Source organism: Lemur catta, chromosome 1, assembly GCF_020740605.2.
Source record: "Lemur catta isolate mLemCat1 chromosome 1, mLemCat1.pri, whole genome shotgun sequence".
Taxonomy (NCBI): Eukaryota; Metazoa; Chordata; class Mammalia; order Primates; family Lemuridae; genus Lemur; species Lemur catta.
The window spans coordinates 261,640,938-261,662,422 of NC_059128.1; the positions used below are offsets into that span (position 1 = coordinate 261,640,938).

The window sequence follows — 21,485 nt, forward strand, 5'->3', positions numbered from 1 at the left end:
GGAGCTGAGATTACAACCTATGTGGAAAGGGAACCACAGAGTTAATTAAGTAGAGCAGGACATGATTAGATTTATCTACCAGGAGGTAACTCTGAGTCAGTATTGGGATCCATTAGAGGAGGATGACCAGACACAGGGAGAACTGTAAGGGGGTGATGACCACATTGTCCAGAAAAGGCAGCTGTCCTCAACCCTGATGAGCATTAGAACAACAACCTGGGAAACTTTTAAAAATACTGATATTGGGGCCAGCTGCAGTGGTTAATGCTTGTAATCCCAGGACTTTGGGAGGCCAAGGCAGTAGGATCACTTGAAGCCAGGAGTTTGAGACCAAACTGGGTAATGTAGTGAGGCCTTGTCTCTACAAAAACTAAAAAAAAAAAAAAAAAAAAAAAAAAAGCCAGATGTGGAGGCACACACCTGTAGTCCCAGCTACTTAGGAGGCTGAGGCAGGAGGATCACTTGAGCCCAGGAGTTCGAGGCCATAGTGCACTATGATTGCACCTGTGAATAGCTGCCACTCTCCAGCCTGGGTGACAGAGTGAGACTCCGTCTCTAAAAATAAAAAAATTAAAAAATGCTGACATTACTGACCTAGGGTCTCATCTCCAGAGATTCTGGTTCACTTGGCCTGGGGTGTGCCCAGAAATATATAGAAAAAATGCCCTACTAGTGTTGAGAGCCAGAAGATAAGAAAGCGCTTAAACTAAAGTTAGGAGAAAGGGGTAGGTATGAGAGATTGGAGGCAAAAATCAACAGGATGTGACAACTGAATGGATGGAAAAGAGGTGAGGTACAAGGATGTATGTGGAATTTAGACATACCTTAGTTTTATTACTTGGACAACAGGATTGATTTTGGTGACATTAAGCTGTACCAGACCATGTTTCAGAAGACTTCACCCAAGGAACAAGATGTTTCCTAAAAAACAGGAAAAAAAAGTAGTTAAATAAGTATTTATTTTAACAGGAAAATCAATGAATCTGCTCTTTATTGGGTGGAAGAATAAGAATTTGGGAGATACTGACATTTTTCATTTTTGATGCTATAAACTGATAAGCATGTATTTGGTACTGCTTATAGCAGGATGTCTTTGTTTTTATTTAGTAATAAGTTCTAAGAGGAGAATGGAAGGTGCTGAATGGTATCTTTCCTATTGTTCAGATTTGACAACTAAAGAATCAAAGCTGAGGACAAAAGTTTTGATATTAAAAGGATATAGGCCAGGCACGCTGGCTCACATCTATAATCCTAGCATTTTGGGAGGCTGAGGTGGAGCATCACTTGAGCCCAGGAATTTGAGGACGCAGTGAGCTATGATGCTGCCACTGCACTCTATCCCAGGCAATAGAGTGAGACCCCATCTTAAAAAAATTAATTTAATTACTTAAATAAAAATGCACAATCCCTATCTTTTCCATTTACTTCCAAACATCCAATAATTTCTTTGGCAAGCAGAATAGTATTCTGTTTTCCCCTACTCATCATTCTTTGGTATGAAAAAAGGGCCAGTGGAGCTGAGGAGAAAAGGAGTAATAATTAGAAACACTTAGATAATGTTTACTATGTGCTATGCACTGTTCTAAACACATTTTATTTTATTCTAACAATGCTTTGAAGTAGGGACTATTATTACTCTCATTTGTCACAAGAAAATAGAGACAGAGAGAGGTTAAGTAACTTCCTCCAGGCGACAGAGCTAGTAAATAGCAGAGTTGGGCTCTGGGCTCCGCAGAGGCGACACCCTTAACCACTCCCCCGGGGTAGACACATCCCCTCCTTTGGGCCCAGACTGTGTTTCCACTGGACAGGTGGATACCATGGAAGCTGCCTGGGAGTTCAGCCATTTTACCCATGCCCAGCAAGAGGGCTGCTCTTAAAGCATATGTTCATATGTTTGGAGAAGGAACCAATGAAGAGAGAAAGGTTGAAGACCTGGGAGAGGGGAATAATTGACAGAAGAAGGTTCTGGAGAAAGTGGGACTAGATGAGGCTTCCAAAGCCCAGGTGAAAGACTTATCTTCTGTTCCAGGGAAAAGGACAAGAGGCAGGAATGCAGGTAACTTTTTAGACACGTGTTGGAAACTTAGATTTGTCACACCTGATGAGGTAGGAAGCAAAACCTGTGCTGAGAGTGAAAAGTCAGGGTGATGACTGTTTGGAGTTCCCACTTAGAGGTTGCCAGACAAGTTTAGCAGCATCAGAGACAGGACTGGTCACATGGCTTGTAGCCACATGGTTTGAGGCCCAGTGTAAAAGGAAAAACAGGATTTGTTGTTCGGAAATTATTAAGAATTTCAAAACAGCAAAAGCACAGCATTGAAACAATAATAAGAACAACAAAAGGCCCTTCTCGGTGTGGGGCCCTGTGACACTACACAGGTCACATGCCTGTGAAGCTGGCCCTGATCAGAGGTCACAGGTAAAATGATTCTACAAATCTATGCTGATGACAGGGATCAGAGTTCGTCATCCCCAAATATGCCATTTGGGCATAAGGATGATTTTGAGTTGAAGGCAATTGAGAAACAGTAGATGCAGGAAAAACTCTCTGCCCTCTCCCTTTCTATCTAAAAGCAAGTTGTAAAATTTCCCCCTGTAAAGGTAACATAAATATCCATTTATAAATGTGTACCCCTCTCCCACACCAGGAAGAGGTAGATGCTCTTAACCACCAGAGACAACTTTTATCAGTGGAGAAGGTACCAACTGGGGTCTGCATAACAACACTTTCTAAAATAACTCCGCTATGGTCTGAATGTTTGTGTACCCCAAAATTTATATGTTGAAATCCTAAGCCCCAAGGTGATGGCATTAGGAGGTGGGGTTTTGGGGAGGTGATTAGGTCATGAGGGCTTATAAAGGAGACCCCAGAGAATTCATTCACCCTTTCCTCCATGTGAGGTTACAGAGAACAAACAGAATCTATGAACCAGGAAGTGGACCCTCGCCAGACACCAAATCTGCCAGCACCTTGATCTTGGACTTCTCAGCACCTAGAACTGTGAGAAATAAATTTCTGCTGTTTATAAGCTACCCAGTTTATGATATTTTTGTTGTACCAGCCCAGCAGACTGAGGCAACCCTTATCTTCCATTAATTTTCCCCATATATTTTCTTTTCCAAAATTAACCTCCCCTAGAAAACCAAGTCCCTCCTTTCTTTGTCTAGTTACTTCTCCACAATTTATCGCTCTTTGTTAAAATGGCATATAAGCCCCCAGGTCTAACCACTTCTTTGTCTTTTCTTCTTTTCTGTGAAGGCCTGCATATGCATATGTAATAAGCCTTTTGTTCTGTTAATCTGTCTTTGGTCACTTTAATTTGCAGGGCCCCAATCAGTGAACCTAAGAAATAGAGAAAAAAAAAATTTCTTCTTCCCTACACTGGCATCACATACCAGATTTCTGATTCATTCTGCTACTTCTAACCAAAACCTTTCTCTACGAGAAAGAAGAAAAATAGATAATGACTAATTCCCTCAAATTACACGCAGTCTTCCATCTCTTGATTTTGTAGCTAAGTGAAACAATTACTCTCTTCTCTCTATAATGGAGACTGTTGATCTTATTTGTGAGAAAATCTTGCTTATTATCCCAAAGTCTTTTTCCAGATTGCTTCACAGTAATAACATCAGGTAAAAACATCAGCTTAAAAAGTGACTGTACTTCTTAAAACTGAGATCACATTTTTTAATGAAACAAAATTATTTCATTTTAAAAAATCAGAGAATATCATTATGGGGCAATAGGGAAAAAAAGGTATTTCTGTGAAGGAATTTTGAAACTAGCCAATTTCCTATATCCACACAGAGGTTGAATGAGTTACAAGTCACATTGTATAAACATTACAGAGCAGTTTTCAAATTATATCTTAATTTCAGAAAATTATTCATTTAATCAGGGCGTTTGCTTCCAATATGAATCTCTCTTTCTTCTCCCAAAATATTAGTGTTTTTCAAATAGAAATTTTTTTAATCATTAATCAGAAATATTTGTTTTAGAACTGAGATAATTACATATTTGCTTAAATACTTGAGCAACCTGACTTGTATATATAACTCATACTTATTTTTGTTGCCCATGAACTCTCAAGATACTGAATATACCTGCTCGTTATGTTTCCAAAAACATTTGTATTATTGGACTAGCTCAAACTATTTTAACTATGCTTGTAGAGATTTCATGGTAGCCAGAACGCACCTGAGGAAATATTTTTAAAATTATAATGAGAAAAAGAAGCAAGTGGTATCTTCTCGTCCTCCCTCCTGTCTTAAGAAAATTTACTAGGATAAATATGTCATTTTCAAAAATCCATGGGAATGTAAACTATGACTCTTTGGTGCTATACGTACCTCTTTTTTTTTTAACTGCCACTGCAGAATATTTCATGGAGTTGGGCTTGGATCAAACTTTGAGCCTAATAATCATTCTAACCATACTTTGAACAATCTGTCAAAATCTTGGCATCTCTGTTTCTTCATCAGTACAATGCAAGTTAGCATTCTTGAAATGATTATGGGAGCACCTTAAAAAGCATTATTTTTATTTTTTTAAAAAAGGAGCTGGTCACATCACCCTGTGTTTTAACTCTAGTTTCATTATAATCAAGGGAGTAGACTTGAATAACCTCCCTGAGCAATAATTGGTCTTTAGCAATAATTATTGCCTTTAGCAATAATTGGTATGTAATGACGATAACATCTATAGGGCTTAGATGAGAATAAAATGAGATTACGTCAATAAAAAAGTGTTTGGGCATGACATGGTGGCTCACATCTGTAATCCTAGCACTCTGGGAGGCCGAGGAGGGAGGATAGCTTGAGCTTAGGAGTTCGAGAATGGCCTGAGCAAGAGTGAGATCCCCATCTCTGCTAAAAATAGAAAAATTAACCGGGCATCATAGCACACACTTATACTCCCAGCTACTTGGGAGGCTGAGGAAGGAGGATCGCTTGAGCCCAGGAGTTTGAGGTTGCTATGAGCTAGGCTGGCACCATGGCACTCTAGCTTGGGTGACAGAGCAAGACTTTGTCTCAAAAGAAAATAGCATTGTTCCACTGTAAGTATAAAGCTAGGTAGATGAGTAGATAGCTGGATAGATACAGAAAGCGACAGACACACAGACAACAGGGAGGGATATGATGCTGCAGGAACACAGTTTGTACTCTCAGAAATTCCTAGAATGGTAGAAGACACAATATAGATACACAAATAACTGTAACACACAGAAAACTATAACTACCAAAAAAAGTAGTATATGGCAACGCTTAATGTTCCTGATTTCTTCGTAGCCATTCAAGCATCCTGATCTGACCAACTTGTCCTTCAGAAAAATAAATACTACCAGTCAACATTGTTAGATACAAGCAGGACTAGCTACTTAATCTGTGGGACTTGGCACAGAGTAAAACCGCAGGTGTCCTTGTTAAAATTACTAGGAATTTCAAAACAGTGACAGCTGAGCGCTCTGTCGAGTGCAGGGGCCCTTCTAGGCACAGAGCCCTGTGCAAATGCACAAATCGTATATACCCGTGAAGCCGGTCAGGGTACAAGCAAGAAACTGACTCTGGCTCATTCTAGTAGAAATTATTAAATTTCCAAGAAGGTTGACCTACAAAGGTCAAAGCTGCACAGAAAACAACAACACTCAAAATTACAGCATGTGCTACTCTATCGACGATATCATTGCCACTGCCATGAAGTATTTCATGCTATAGCTTGTTTTGCTGCCCCATAAACCTGAGAATTTAAATTTGTTGAAGATGTTTTATTTTGTTTACTTTTTTAAGAGAGACAGAGTCTCACTCTATCACCCAAGCTGGAATGCAGTAGCATCATCATAGGGCACTGCAAGCTCGAACTCCTTAGCTCAAATGATCCTCCCACCTCAGCCTCCTAAGTAGCTGGGATTATAGGCACACACCACCACATCTGACTAATTTTTTTTTTTTTAGAGACAGGGTCTCGCTATGTTGTCCAGTCTGGGTTGAACTCCTAGACTTAAGTGATCCTCCTGCCTCGGCCTCCCAAAGTACTGGGATTACAAGTGTGAGCCACCACACCTGGCCAAAAGAGTTTAATTTTATTGCAAACATTATCAGTGCTAAAGAGAAAATTCTCTGTAGTGCCTGCATTTATGTGAGTCACTAACTTCTGATTCAGTTTCTGGGTAGAAACATCTGATTGATACAGCGTAACCCATATGCCCATTCTTCTGTCAAGGAACACCAGGAAAGCGAGTAACTGTTATCTTCCTCACATAGTAGAAGGTGGGCTCTGCCTACCAGCAGATCACAGAAAACAAGGAATTCCCCAAAAAGAAGGAGAGGCCACAGGCTAGGCAGCCACTAACGATGGTGAAAGTTCATTAGAAAAACAAAACAGTTTTGTCAGGTAGATATCAAAGTTAAAGAAGTTTTGTATACTTCTTTGTTTTGCCCCAAAACTCATAAGCTTATCTTGTAAAATAGATGCTGATAATTAACAGACATGTATAATATATAAAATATATACAGGCACTCTCTTCTTCCCAGCTTTTTTCCATTAGAAACCATTTTGAAAGTCCCCAATTTGTTTTCAGTATTTTCTAAGAAATAAGGTTGATCTTACCAACTCCCTTTTTTTTTTTTTTTTTGACCAAAGTCATAATTTGCCAGTTACCAAGATAATGCATTGTTTTTCACCATCCGTCCATATACCTCTTCCAAATTATGGTCTCTCACTCCAATCATGTGATTCTGATGAGGCTGCTCCTATAATCATTTTAATGCCGATGAGATCCAGGCTCAGCCAATTACAAAAAAAAAAAAAAAAAACCCTTTTCATAGCCACAGTGGTCTGCTACAGATACTTTCAAACTGTAAAATGCACTCCAATCACTTAGGGAGTCTTTTAATATGTGGATTGTGATTCCGATGATTCAGTAGATGTGGGTACACCTGAGAATCTGCATTTTTAACAAGCTCACAGATGATGCCTATGAAGCTGCTCTTTGGAGAACACATGGAGTGGCAAAAACCTAGATATCCCTGGGGTTTAGGATTGTGCACTTTAACCAAACAAGGCCAAGTAGTCAACACATATGAAGCCAAGGGATGGGGAGACAGTATGATAATTCTGTTTCACCTTTGAGCTAGTTGTGGCTGGTGACAGTCTCTCCTGACTCCAGCTACTCAGGCCAATAAATCCACTTTTTGTTTTAAGAAGGCCAAGTTAGATTTCCTTACTTGCAACCAAAAGAAAACTAGAATATAAATTTTCTTTCAATATAATCTAAGTGTCTAAGCTGTCCTGAACATAGCTATTCCTCATTTGCCTCATTTGCACCATACCTTAAAGAATTATGAATTGTGGCTGGGTGAGGTGGCTCAAGCCTGTAACTCTAGCACTTTAGGAGGCCAAGGCAGGAGGATCGCTTGAGGATTGCTTGAGACCAGCCTAAGCAAGGAGGAGCAAGACCCCATCTCTACAAAAAATAGAAAAATTCACCAAGTCTGGTGGTACACACCTATAGTCCCAGCTACTGGAGAGGCTGAGGCAGGAGGATCACTTGAGCCCAGGAGTTTGAGGTTGTGGTGAGCTATGATGATGCTACTGCACTCTAGCCAAAGTGATAGAGCAAGACAGTGTCTCAAAAAAAAAAAAAAAAAAGGAAGAATTGTGACTCATTATAAGAAACAACTAGTAACAGATTATAATTTCCAAATTACTTCTTACACATTTGAAAGTCACTTTTTTTAATTAGATAAGTCATTAACTAAGTAAAACTAATACATTATCTTTTAAAGCTTCTCTCTGATCAATTGAGTGAAAAATAGTCTTCATCAGAAAATTTTATTCCCACTCTTCTAGCTTCCTATAAGTGTTTATCTATTGACTTCTCTATAAGTGAGTACATCTCTGGAACCAGGAAAGGTGGTACAACCCAACTTCCGTCTGTGGGGTACAGATGTTTGTGGAGCTAAACTAGTATTCAAAATAACACGCTGTTGGGTCTGTGATCCTAAAATTCCACCAAGTTTCTACATACTACACTTATCCATAAAAGTGTAAGCTAATTATTTTTAATTAAAGATAAGCTGAGATCACTTTGCATTTTTAAAATTAGCCTTTCCATTAACTCCATTGTCAATTAAATCAGTCCTCCTCTATTTATATGGCATGAATTATTAATCACCCTTGGAGAATATAGATGGGTGGCAATTTTGAAGACAAGGTAAAGTAAACTGTTGGAGAAAGAGGTCTCCCTAGTGAAAAATGACTCATTGTTCTGAGAGGTGATGATGTCACAGTCCTCAGACACAACTAGAATAATTAACAAATTCACAAAGTATGGTTGTTATCCTTCTGTTAGAGCAATTCGTTTTTAGTCCAAGCAACAGTTTATTAAAGCCTTCATTTTGTGAGGCTAGGATAAACCAAGACAGTGGAACTTTACCAGGTCAGCTCCACCTCAGGGTCTCCAGATGCTTCCTCCTGGAGGCCTTGCCCGGTCCCTTAGGCCCAGGTGAGGAACTTTGCAAGGGCTCCCACGGCATCCCCTACTCCCTTCATCATCCTCTGACCCACACCACATATATTCGATTTTCTGAATCCCTCCCTACTCCTCCCCACATCCCTCCACACAGTTAAGTGTTTTGCACAAAGTCTGTGTTTTAAATATTCACCTAACAGATAGACAAGAAAGTTGGAAGATGCTGCATTATAAGCCAATTTAATTTATAATGTGAGGGACACCTTACACTTTTAAGTTGCTTACATAGTGTGGTTGCAATGTGCTCTGAGAAAATTTTATACTTCATTGAGGTTTTTTTTTAATGTATTAACATGAAAAGGTTTTTTTTTGTCCTACATAAAATAAAGCTACACAATGCTGCTGAATTTTGCTTTAAAAGTCATTGGTGTTATGCCTGCATTAAAAAAAAAAACTTCAAGTTCAAAGCCATAACCAAGGATTTAATAGTATCAGTGAAAGAAAGGACAGGTTAAGTACCTTTTAAACACTTTAAAAGGAAGACACTTGCGTTGCAGTTTTTTCTGCCATTGAATTATTAAATATGTCAACAACTACCACTAGGGGGTGCTTTGCCTCTTCTTATTTCCAATAAACATACTGCCTTCATACATTGCTATATCCAAAGCTAATATTTCCATTCTTCGTTGTATGTGTTAGTTTATTCTCAAATGTTATATTACCCCTTATGTATTTGATATCTATAAGCCATTAATTTCATTTATGTTTATTGAATATTAGTCAATTTACACACAAATAGACAAATAATTTCCTTCGTGGAGGTAAATTCAAAATGTAATTTCTTTTTTCCATTTTCATGGCCCCCCTAACATAATAAGAAAAAAATTGTAGGAAGATTTTTTATTCCAAAACCAGGTAATAATTATTGTATATGCCTAAAAAAAGAAAGAAAAAAAAAGATTTAGCAACTATCTTTTACTTAATTAATGATGCGGTCCCCAAACTTTGTCAGTGCATGGAACACTTTGTGTCCCAGTAACTTTTTCACCATGTCCCAAGCCAAAAAAAAAAAACAAACACCCAAAGTTCTGTTTATTAAGTAGTTATGTTTAAACGACGTAAGTAGTATTCAGGTTCTAATGACTTACTAGCTGTTTGAAAAATTACACATAAATGGAAAGAAAAAATAATATTTCTATTTCATGATATCACATTGACTCTATTAGGTATCTATTGCTGTGTAGCAAATTGCCCCCAAAATTTAGTAGCTTAAACAACAAGTATTTATTATCTCACAGTTTCTCTGGGTCAGGAATGTGAGAGAGGCTTGGCCAGGTGGCTGTGGCTTGGGCTCTCTCATGAGGTTGCTGTTAAGACGTTGGCTGGGGATGCATACACTGCAAGGCTTGACTGAGGCTGGAGGATCTACTTCTACTACGGTTCTGTGACTAAAATAAAATCTTAAGCCCCGCAGCTGACTGAATGGACCCCCTATCAGCCAAGGGGACTCTAGAAATACCCTAAAGCTGAGTTGCTGGCCACGAAAAGGGAGGCCAGACCTGCCTTGCCACGACCCCTCCCTTCTTGGAGATATCCTTTGTAGCTCATTAACAGGCCTAAGGCTATGCAAGACAAAGCTTAAACCTCACCTGTAGGCCATCAATTCCCAAGGCTTGTCTCTGATTAACAGACTTCCTATCTTAACTTAAAACATTCTAAGCCTTTAGACAAAGCTGCATTTCTTTATCCAATTACAAATCAAAGAATCTTTAAAGCCACCCATAACCTGTACTTCTCCACTTTGAGATGCCCTGCCTTTTTGGGCCAAACCAATGTATGCCTTCCATGTATTGATTTATCACTTTATGTGTAATTTCTGTCTCCCTGGAATGTATAGAACCAAACTGTAACCCAACCATGGTGAGACCACTTGCTCAAAGCTTCTTGGGCATGGCATATTTGGCTCAGAATAAATCTTCTTTAAATTATCTTAGAGAGTTTGAGTTCTTTTCCACTGACAGTTTATTGATGTGGCTATTGGCCAAAGGCCTCAGTTCCCTGCTGGCTTTCGGGAAAGGGGCTTAATTCCCCTCCACGTGACACCTCCACAGGGCTGTTTGATCTTCATGACAACATGGCAGCTGGCTTCCCCAACATTGAGTGATCAAAGGGAGAAAGCAAAAAGGAGGTTGCAACACATTTTATGACCTAGATTTGGGAGTCACACACTGTCACTTCTACCACATTCTATTGTTTAGAAATTAGTTACTAAGTCCAGCCCATACTCAAAGGTGGAGGAATTGGGATCCATCTCTTAAAGGAAAAATTGTCAAAGAAATCTGGACACATATTTAAACCACTACACTTATCAGTGAGATATATGCACCTGTTGGCATTAGGTACACAAACTTTGGAATCCAAGTAGTCACCACCACCCTCATTTCCTGTTCCACATTTATTTTCATATGGTATCTGCTTTTTATCACAGCAACCACTGAAAACTCAGCTTCACAAAGATATGTCTTCTATAAAAGCAATGTAGCACCATCTAAGGTTGAAACTACTTTGAGCTACTTCAAGCTAGAAGCTCACGCAGTGGCCAATAGATGTTGCTTGTTTCCCTTGAAAAATTTAAACATGTCACATGACCCCAATGCATTGGGCTGCCTCTATGCACAATTTGGGAAGCACAGACTTAATGAACTTCTTCTCACAGATAAAAATTAAGGTTCAAAGTAAGAAGCCTTTCTAGATGCATTAACAATTTCTTTATTATTCATATCCTGGGGAAATTATAAAATAAAAATGAGGAGGTTATACCTATCCATGATATGGAAATAAAAGTTTTATTTCTGCATAAATGCTTATTTGATATAAAAATATAAGGGTTGGACATTTTTCCTTTACCCATTTTAACCAAACAACAGCTGCATATGAAGAAAAAATAATCCAAGAATGAAAAAATACAATTTAAAAGTTCAGTTGGAAAAAAAATTAGTATCCAAAAAAATAACTCTTTCCTTTTTATATTAAAAGAAATCTTCTTACCACCTGGAAGATCAGTCAGCAACAACAACAAAAATCTTCTTTTTATTCTTCTTTTCCAATATAGTGGTATTTTAGTGTTGGCCTGGAGTCTGTGCCAAATGATTACACAGTACAATTACTTCCTCATTCACAGGAAGTTAATCTTCAATAAAAAGTTTCTCCTTTGCTGAAGGCTCAGGGTAAAAATCTTTAATTTAAGAAATAAAAAATAAAAACAATAAAAAGCTCAGGTAATAAAAGGTCTTCCTGTTAATGACAACTGATAGAAAAACAGAAAATACACTTCTCTTTGCTCCTTGATGAAACCCCACTAAAATAACAAAGTGATTTTTAAAGGGCATAATCCCACAAAAACAAAGAGAACAAAAGAGGTGATTATAGAAGATGATTATCGTCCACAAAATATTGGAAGATGGAAAGCTTATAACTGAGTGGTAAGTGACTTAGGGGTCAGCTTTCTTTGCTCCGCTAAGCACCTGAAGAAGAAAAAAGCCCATCAGAAGCAAGTTGATTCATACCACAGAAACTCAGAAAATTTCTATCAATAGAGAACTAGGGGCCTCTGAAGCCACTGGATTTGCAAGTAGGACTGAAAACAGGAGAATATGTTAAAAGTCTGAAAAAGGAGTTGATAGACTCTTTGGTCCCCTCCCGCTATCCATGCACTCTCCACTGCCCCTCCCACTGCATGTCACAGAAGATAGTAAGTTCCCTGTTGGTGACACAGATGTTCAATGAGTCTATTTTTGGCAGAGTGAAATTTCCAGTCTTCTTCCCATCCTGGGCCCTGAAAACACTGACTGTTGGGCTTATGCTCCACCACGTGAGACAGAGGAAGAGTCCTCTAGGGAAACTGTCCACCCCTATGAATATCGACAGCCAGAAATCCCACAAGACAGCCAGCTCTTACCTGAGCAACCTACAATAAAAGCTGACACTTGATAAGCTTAACACGCACGTAGTTTCCAATAAGCAGTTTAGTGCCCCACGCTTCTAAAAAATATTAATGATTTATTTTGGAATAACTTATATAAAACTTCCAGATCAGAACGAAGAATTCCTGTATGCCTTTCACTCAAATTCCCCAAATGTTAACATTTTTCTGAATATGCATGATCTCTCTCTCTCTCTTTCTCCATGTATGTGTAAGGGGAAGTAATACACCCACTATCATTCATTGTACTCTGAACCTTTTAAAAGAAAGCATCAGACATGATATTTCATCACCCTTAAATAATCCAGTGTGTCTTTTCCCAAAACAAGGACGCTCTCTCATTCCAATTTTGCCAACTGTCCAAAACTATCTCTTTTCCCTTTCTGGTACAGGCTTGTTTTAAGGACAATATATTGCATTTAGTTCTTATATCTTTTCAGACTCATTCAACCTAAAACACCATTTCTGTCTTTGATGTCCTTAACAATTTTTAATGAATACAGATGTCACATTCTATATGATGACCCTGACAATGTTTCTCAGGACCAGACACAGGGCATGCTCGCAGGAATCTCGTGGAAATTGTGCTGTGCTTTTCTCAGTGTTTCTCAACAGGATGTACAAACTTAGCAAAGAGGAAAGCAAAAATAGAAAATAAGTATCAAGCCTGAGGAATTTTAAGAAGTATAAGAAAAGTAGAAGAAAGGAAATGAAGCCAGAATTGACTACATTAAAGAACTGGAAAGTGTCTGAGATCTTATTCTATATGCAAGCCAATAAGTTAGCCTGCAGTCATTTCATGGATGCTGGGAAAAGACATGAGACTCCTGGGTCAGAAGCAGAGGATTTTATGACTCACAGACCAGCAAGCATCATGAGCTTCATGGTCGCTCTGGTTGCCTTTGTCCCCCACGTCTCATGGAGGAGACAAAGAATAGCCTAGGTGGACGCTGCATATGCAATGGGTTTGTATCACAGCTAAGGAACCCTGAGCTTGGAGAATCCCAATCTTTTATAATGGGCTGAAAGCAAACCTACATGACTTTTGCCCCAAAGGAAGACATATATCTTTATCATACTGGACAGTAAACACAGCTGTCTTCTTCTCTGGAGAGAGGCATTATCACTATAGTCCAAGGCTGTTCACTGTACTTACGTCCTTGAAATGGCAATAGGGAACAAAAGCTGTCAGTGCCTCTGCGCAGAAAATGTGCAAAAATGCAAATGACCCATGGAGAATTGCCGCCCAACCACTATGTAACTCACCTCTGAAAATAATTACACAGTCACAACAGGGTAAATTCTGGATGTTGACTTAACCGAATATTGTGACTAAATATATTGAGAATGTGGAGAAACAGGAAGACTGTGTTGGGGAAGGTGGACAGGCATAAAAGACAGCAAATCCTGTATTCTGTAGTAGGAAATAAATAGATAGCATTGAAAACAGAAAATCAAGAAAGAGAAGTAAAGGTGTGTTACTTTTAAAATATGGGAAGATAACTAAAAGTGTTGAATGTGGTATTGTCTCTTAGGTGTAGTTTTCATGAGGTGGGAAAGTGGAAACAAGTAACTCGTTTTTTTCATCATAAGCTATTTGACGTTTTAAATGATTATCTTCTAAAAAACAGAGAGAGAAATAGAAAGATCCTGGGGTGCAATAGCTTTATTATAATCATTAGATATGGCTTGAGGAAATCTGCCTCAAATATCTCTGAAGACCTAATGGGACTATAGCCACCTCAGTTTTTGAAATGGTGGCTTTTAAAGGCATAAAGTCAGCCCCCTTATCTTAAGGAACAGATACTCACTGGCAGTCTATAGGACAACGCCCTCAGCCTGGGTAAGTGTGATTGGATTTCCACTCTACTATTCACTGGGCTCAATGACTACATGCCCTTCCCAAAGGACGTTCGAAGAGAGAAAATAAGCTCATTGCGAGTGTGGTGTCTGTAATAATCACTCCCAGCTGCTCTGGGCTGTATTCGCAACAAAGGAAGCTTGACCATGTGCAGCCTGCCAGGCTGTTAACTCTCAGAAGCCCATCCATCTACACCACACAGTATGAATAGGAACAGGCTTGGGGCGAGGGTGGAGAAAAGACAGTGAAAAAGGAAAAACTCTAGTATATTTCAATTTTTTATAAAGAGTCAAGTGTTATGTTATTTCATTTAATCTTTTCTTCCAAGAATATTTTATTTAAAAAAATAAAGATAAAAACATCATGGGCTGAGCATGGTGGTTCATGCCTGTGATCCCAGGACTTTGGAAGACTGAGGCAATCAATACAATGGCTTAAGGCCAAGAGTTTGAGACCAGGCCGGGAGCGGTGGCTCACGCTTGTAAACCTAGCACTCTGGGAGGCCGAGGCGGGTGGATTGCTCGAGGTCAGGAGTTCGAGACCAGCCTGAGCAAGAGCGAGACCCTGTCTCTACTAAAAATAGAAACAAATTAGCTGGCCAACTAAATATATAGAAAAAATTAGCCGGGCATGGTGGCGCATGCCTGTAGTCCCAGCTACTCGGGAGGCTGAGGCAGTAGGATCACTTAAGCCCAGGAGTTTGAGGTTGCTGTGAGCTAGGCTGACGCCACGGCACTCACTCTAGCCAGGGCAACAAAGTGACACTCTGTCTCAAAAAAAAAAAAAAAAAAAGAGTTTGAGACCAGCCTGGGCAACATAGTGAGACCCCATCTCTACCAAAAAAAAAAAAAAGATATTATAGAAATGTATAAAGTAGAAAGTGAAAGTTTCCAGTCTTACTTAACCATTCCCAAATTCCACCCCCCAAAAGTAACCATTTTTAACAGTTCAAAATATTTCCCTCCTGATAATTTCTTTAGAAATAGTAATACAAATATGTATTTTTATATGTATACCCATACTGCTTATTACTTTACATAAATGATATCATACTATACATCCAAACTTACCTCTGTTTGTTTTACTTAAATAATTGCAATATTGTTCTACCAATGCATAAGATTTGCCTTCCTCATTCTAATGGTTGCATAGTTACCATAATTTACTTAACAATTTCCTATTGATGAATATTTTATTTATTTCCAGTTTGACCCTATTATAAGCAATGCCCATCCTTTTCATATTATTTCTGTGCTGTTATAAGAGTATTTGTGGAACATAACTTTTTCCAAGTAGAATCTGCATCAATGGACATGTAGAGTTTTAATATGGTTGCACTATATAGTCTTTGTGACTATACTATAAGGCTAATATTATTGCCCTCATTTTAATGACAAGAAGACTGAGAATCAGAATGTCTAGTGTTTTCTCCCAAAATCTGGTAGAAATTAAGTGCGAACATTAAAACTCCATTTCTTTGGATTACAAAGGAATTTAGAGGCTAAGACAGAGTAAAATGTGAATTCTAAGAACTTTCACTGTACATCAAATATTAACGAGAAACTGATCACACATTGGTTAGTGTAGTATAAGATTAACATATAAATCTCTACGAGCCAGCACCGTGGCACATGCCTATAGTCACGGGCACCCGGGAGGCTAAGGTGAGAGGATCGCATGAGGCCAAGAGTTCAAGGCTGTAGTGTACTATCACTGTATCTGCGAATAGTCACCGTAATCTATCCTGGCCCACATAGTGAGACCCTGTCTCTAAAAAAAAATTTTTTTAATTTAAATAATAAGAATCTTAAAGCCAGATAATTTTAAAAAAAAAAAAATTAAGAGGAAAGAAAAGCCTCTACATACCACGGTGAAAAGATAAGTGCATGGAAAGGGTACACAGGGGTGCTGAGGAAAGGGAACAAAATCCTCATCTACAATGAGAAACTGATAGATCATGAATACAACTCAGAAATCATGAAGTAGCCATATAACCATGTTATTGAGAAACAAAAAGGTAAATCCAAAATTTAGCAGCTAAAATGCATGAACGTAGTTTCCTCTGGGGAGAAGATGGGCAGAGAAAAACAGGGAACTGCTGTTGTTCATAATTATTTCATCCTTTGAGCTTTATACATTTATATCTTTAATACAAATAAAAAGTAAAAATAAAAAGAAAGGAGAGATGAAAGAGGTAACAAAGTATCTGCTTGTCACCTGGTATAACTGGAAATGTTAATAGAAATATCAAGTCAGAGCTATATTTGACTGGATTTTCCAAGGTATTATTTCTTTATTTTGCTTTGATGGGTTGCAGGAAAAGGACAGGCAGAGCCTACATAAAATAAATACTACTCCTAATGTTTATAGGAATAGAGAAATGAAGGCAAACTGAGATGAGGCTGTTCCATGTCTTAGAAATGTATATTCAGAAATGAGCTATTCAGAAGTGTTTGTTTTCAAAGCCACGAACAGTGAGTCTTTGATTTTCTTAGCTGGGTTTTCAGTGACCAACAGATGTTATTGAGCAATCTGTAAAAGGAAATTGTGAAAATAAAGAAGAAAAACATCCACCCACACTTTTTCTTTCTTTGCTATGTTACTACTACTTCACCGAAACAGATGCTACCTTTTAGGAAGGCACCAACTTCCTGATTATAATTTGATTTTAAGAAATCTTAACCAACATGTTCGGATTAGACCTAAAGAAAATGTGGTGTACCTGACAACCTTCTCCTCATTGACTTACCTCCCTCAAGGAGTTGGGAAAAGGCCATTTTTTTTTAAATTTCCATCAATGATAAAGTCATGCAAAGCCCTGTATGGAGGCTATAATCAAAGGTTGCTTCCTCGTAGATGTGTATCCCTGGGACCCCCAAGGCCCCATTCTAGGTACATATTTTCTCACCTTCTCTGAGTGCCAGATACTTATTAAGCCATGAAAAACTGATAGGTACAAAGAACCTCAGTTGGCACAAGTTCCTAACAAGGGCATCCAAAGCACTCTTTTTTAATAGGACTCCTATATAAATTATGAAACATTTACTAATTCAATTCAAATCTTTGAACTTAAAAACAGAGAAACAACCTAACTTGGTGACAAAAATTACTGTTAGCAGTGGACTGCCCCCTGCTTTTATAGCACAGTGGAGCCTGCGTGGTAGGGCAGACAGTGGAGACACGTCTAGGACTCATTTCTCCATTGAGTGTTTAGGTGTGCAATTTTTGAGATATTGAACCATTCTGTACCTCAGTTTCATTATCTATAAAATAAAGAAGGTAAGGCCTTCTTTACATACACTTTACCATAGCAAGCACCTTAGTAAGGAAGGCGCTCAGCAGAGGTTAGCACTCCCTTTCCTCTTACTTCTTGGAGCATGGGGAAAGAGCGCCCTGGCTTGCCGACTTTTCTTTTCACGTAACCCAGGTCCCACACCGTCTCTCCTTATTTGAAATAGGAGGAGAAAGTAAAGAAATTAGCCTATGAAAGAACACCTCATGAGCTTGCCTTCCATTCCCATTAAAGGATCTGGAAAATCAGATCAACCCCCTGGGTTCTGCTCTTTCACTCCAGAGTTTGGACTTTGTTAAATCACAGGCAGAGATTTTTTTTTCTGGTGACACTGTCAAATCAAAGGCCAGGGAGGGCCAGCAGGATTTCTCTCTTTGGAAAGGGTCTCTTAACAGAGATTACATGATAATGGAAACTCATTTATGTCCCTGTTCAGGAAAGTTAGAAGGAAAAGCAGTGAAGAAAAATCATAAACCATATAAGAGACATACAAATGCAGATTATAATCAGGAATTCCTTGTCTTTTCTCCTTGGGTATCATCTGTAATACGATCTTGTTTTTGTGTAGCATAGAATATACAAAAAGCTTTTGACCTGGAATGATAGTAGAGATCTTTAAAATCAATAACCGCAGTTTACAGATGTAGAAACTGTTTACAGAGGTTACGAGCCCTTTCCAACACAGCTACACAGCTAATTAGGAGTGGATCCCACTTCTGCCCACACACTTTACTTTTTAGTTTATGTATGCAAATGTGTATGAAAACTGTATTTTTGTATGCTATAGATTCATATCACTGTATTGTTCTGCTATTTGGGAATTAGCTAATATGCTTTACTTTTTAGTTTTAAGGAACTTTCAACAAGTCATGCTTTTTATTTAGGCAAGGAATTTTAAGAGGAAAGTGTAAAAGGCGAGGTTGAGTGTTTTGGGAATCCAAATAGAAAAGAAAGAAAATTGTCTGACACCTTGTTGGTAAATCTGGAAATAAAAATGAGATCGTTGCTTCTGTCTTTTGTATTGTCTTAGGTTCTATTCCGAATGCAGAAATGTCAAAGATACTTTGCTAAAACCCAAAAAGTTGCTATGCAACTTACATTTGAAATTATTTCTCCCCCCCTTAAGTCCTGGGGCTCTATAACTCTGCCATCTAAGAAACAAACATGCCATGTCAAAAGAAAGGAGACTGTTACAGTAGATGTCTGAATCGTCAATCTAGTTTTCCAGCTTGTCATGGCTCCTTAGACACTGAGGAAATCTCACAAATGGAACTGATTTACCATAAGATGTGCCTATTTTCCATTAAATATTGCTTGCTGCTTTCCTGAGGCCCTGAAGTTACCAGTGTTTCACTGGTTGACCCTGTGGGGCTATCTCTAGATCTTGTTAGTCCAGAAAATGAACTATGTATAAGAGAGGCCTTGGAGGAAAGGGTTTTATCCACATCAGTTGTTTTGAACATTGCTTAAACTGGAGATGTTAGCAGTTCCTTGAAGAGAGCAGCATTAGTCAGACCCTTAGGGGCAATAGTGAAAAATAGAACTTACCCTGTCTCATGCTTGATGGAAATCTCAAGACAGGCGTAGGGCAGGATATCAGAAATCTGTTTTTAAAGATTTAGTGAGATGGATGAAGGCTTTAGAGCCCTTCATAGCTCAGTTAAAATCCCAGAGCTGCGACTTACCCACTGTCTGACCTTAATGATGTTAACCTTCCAAACTCACCTACTAGGCTGGGTGTGGTGGCTCACGCCTGTAATCCTAGCATTTTGGGAAGAGAGTCGGGAGGATTGCTTGAGGCCAGGAGTTGGAGACCAGCCTGAACAAGAGGGAAACCCTGTCTCCATAAAAAATAGAAAAATTAGCTGGGCTTGGTGGTGCGTGCCTATAGTACCAGCTATTATACTTGGGAGGCTGAGACAGGAGGATCACTCAAACCCAGGAGTCTGAGGTTGCAGTGAGCTATAATGACACCTTGTACTCTACCCAGGAGACAGAGCAAGACCCTGTCTCAAAAAAAAAAACCACACACCTCATACTTCATTTTGTTTATTTACAATGGGCATGATATGACTAACTCAAGGAGTTACTATGAGGATTAAATTTTAAAAACTTACGTAAGGTGCTCACCCCAGATGTGGTCATCAGTGTGTACACAATAAATGACAGCAACATTTATGATTATGGTCATGACGATGATTATCCTAATTGAAGTGCTGCCATTTACCCGGCTCTATGACTTTGGAAGTACATTTTCTTCAACTGGAAAATAAGGATAATAATATTTACGTTGCAGGGTTGTTTTGAGGACTAGAAAGGGTATGTGGAAAGTAGCCACAGGACCTAGCCCAGCACAAGCAGACTCCTGATAATTTGCCATTCTTGTTATTTTTGCTACCACCTGTTATATAACAATCTTTTGCCATTCTTGTTATTTTTGCTACCACCTGTTATATAACAATCTGCTTAAACTTGAGAGAATCCATGTTTCATATAAAGGTTGGCTCCTGATATGATAAATTTATACACTGTTCCCTTTCATAAATGTTCGCTCAAGAGACAGATTAGATTTCTCTTTGTCTTATAAGTTTCTATTCAAGCTCCCTGAGCGATAACTCCCAAAAAATTATGGTTACCAATCAAACCAGTGTCCTCTGCTATGAGCAGAGCTTATCAGAACCACTGTGAAAAGGATACAGAAAAATCCCCCAGCTAATGGAGATATGTGCTGTCAGCAGTTTGGTCAAGGCAGAAAAAACAGCTAGGGTTAGAGTGCCTACAGAACATTTTATTCTCTTTAGCCTTGACCTCCTGAGTGTCTTATTGTCACATACTAGTTTATCCGTTGCAGAAGCATGAGCTTTATTCAAGGAACGTTTTGCAGGAGCTGTTAGCCATCTGGTCTGCCCACACTGGACACCAGATTCCTAATTTAATTACCATCAATCCACATGGTTCCAACACATCCCTTAAAACAATGCCAAAATGCATTCCTTTCAATCGAGAAAAAGAGAAGAGATTGTTGAGAATGCAGAGCTCACAATATAGGAGAAAAACATGTAGTTGCTTTTGAAGCCCAAAGTTCTGCCTCATTTTTGCTCTACATTCCCAGCCTACCTTTCCCTATCAATTCAACCCTCCTTGGCATTTGTGGCTTAAAAATTCCTTCACTAGAATTAAGTTGTCCTTGTGGAGATCCCTCCTTGAACTTGGCCAATTTCTTCTTAACCAGATGCATGTTTCTAAACAAGATTTTCTAATTCATTAAGTTGACTCTCCGCTTCAGGAAAGTTAGGCCTCTTCACCAACTGTTCTATGACATACCAGTTTAGTTTCCCTGTCCTAGTCTGGGTTTCCTGAAGCAAGGTGAAAGTGATTCTAGGGGCAGTAATCCTAAGGAACAGGAGGAGTAAGGGACCTGGTAGAGTGAAACTGAGAAGAGAAAGCCAAAGCAAGAGTGTGTTACCAAACTGCTCATCACTGTGGCCAACTGGTCCTTGATCTGACAGCCTCCTGGAGACTCTCTGAGATGCTGTGCAGAATTGAATCAGAGGGCTAAAAGGGGAGAGTATACGTCTAGTTCCATCTTCCACTGATGAGGTGTTGCTCCATGGAGTGTTAATATTTTCTCTCTTTCAGGTTTGTGCCTGCAACAGAAGGTCTGAATAGGTTTCCACAGGAATCCCTCCAGCGCTGTGACAAAGTAGCCCAGGGCAGAAAGCCAGAGATTCACAGTGCAGCCAACACCAGGGCAGTCTGGTTTCCCCTGCCATGACTGGCAGCCACAGCAATGACTGCAGTGAAAAGATTTACTCTAAGGTGATAGAAAGCAGGTCCCAGAGGTGACCTTGATGCTCATATGACCTCAACAACAAG

General features: G+C 39.0%; 1 long non-coding RNA gene across 1 annotated transcript; it reads right to left on the minus strand.

The window, feature by feature from the left end:
• Positions 1-830: 830 nt before the first annotated feature.
• LOC123642591 lies at positions 831-21,205 on the minus strand. Its single transcript, XR_006736491.1, has 3 exons — positions 21,076-21,205; positions 19,727-19,871; positions 831-921 (listed from the first exon to the last, which is right to left on the minus strand). It is a non-coding gene; the product is annotated as an uncharacterized LOC123642591 (long non-coding RNA).
• Between the last annotated feature and the right edge of the window lie 280 nt (positions 21,206-21,485).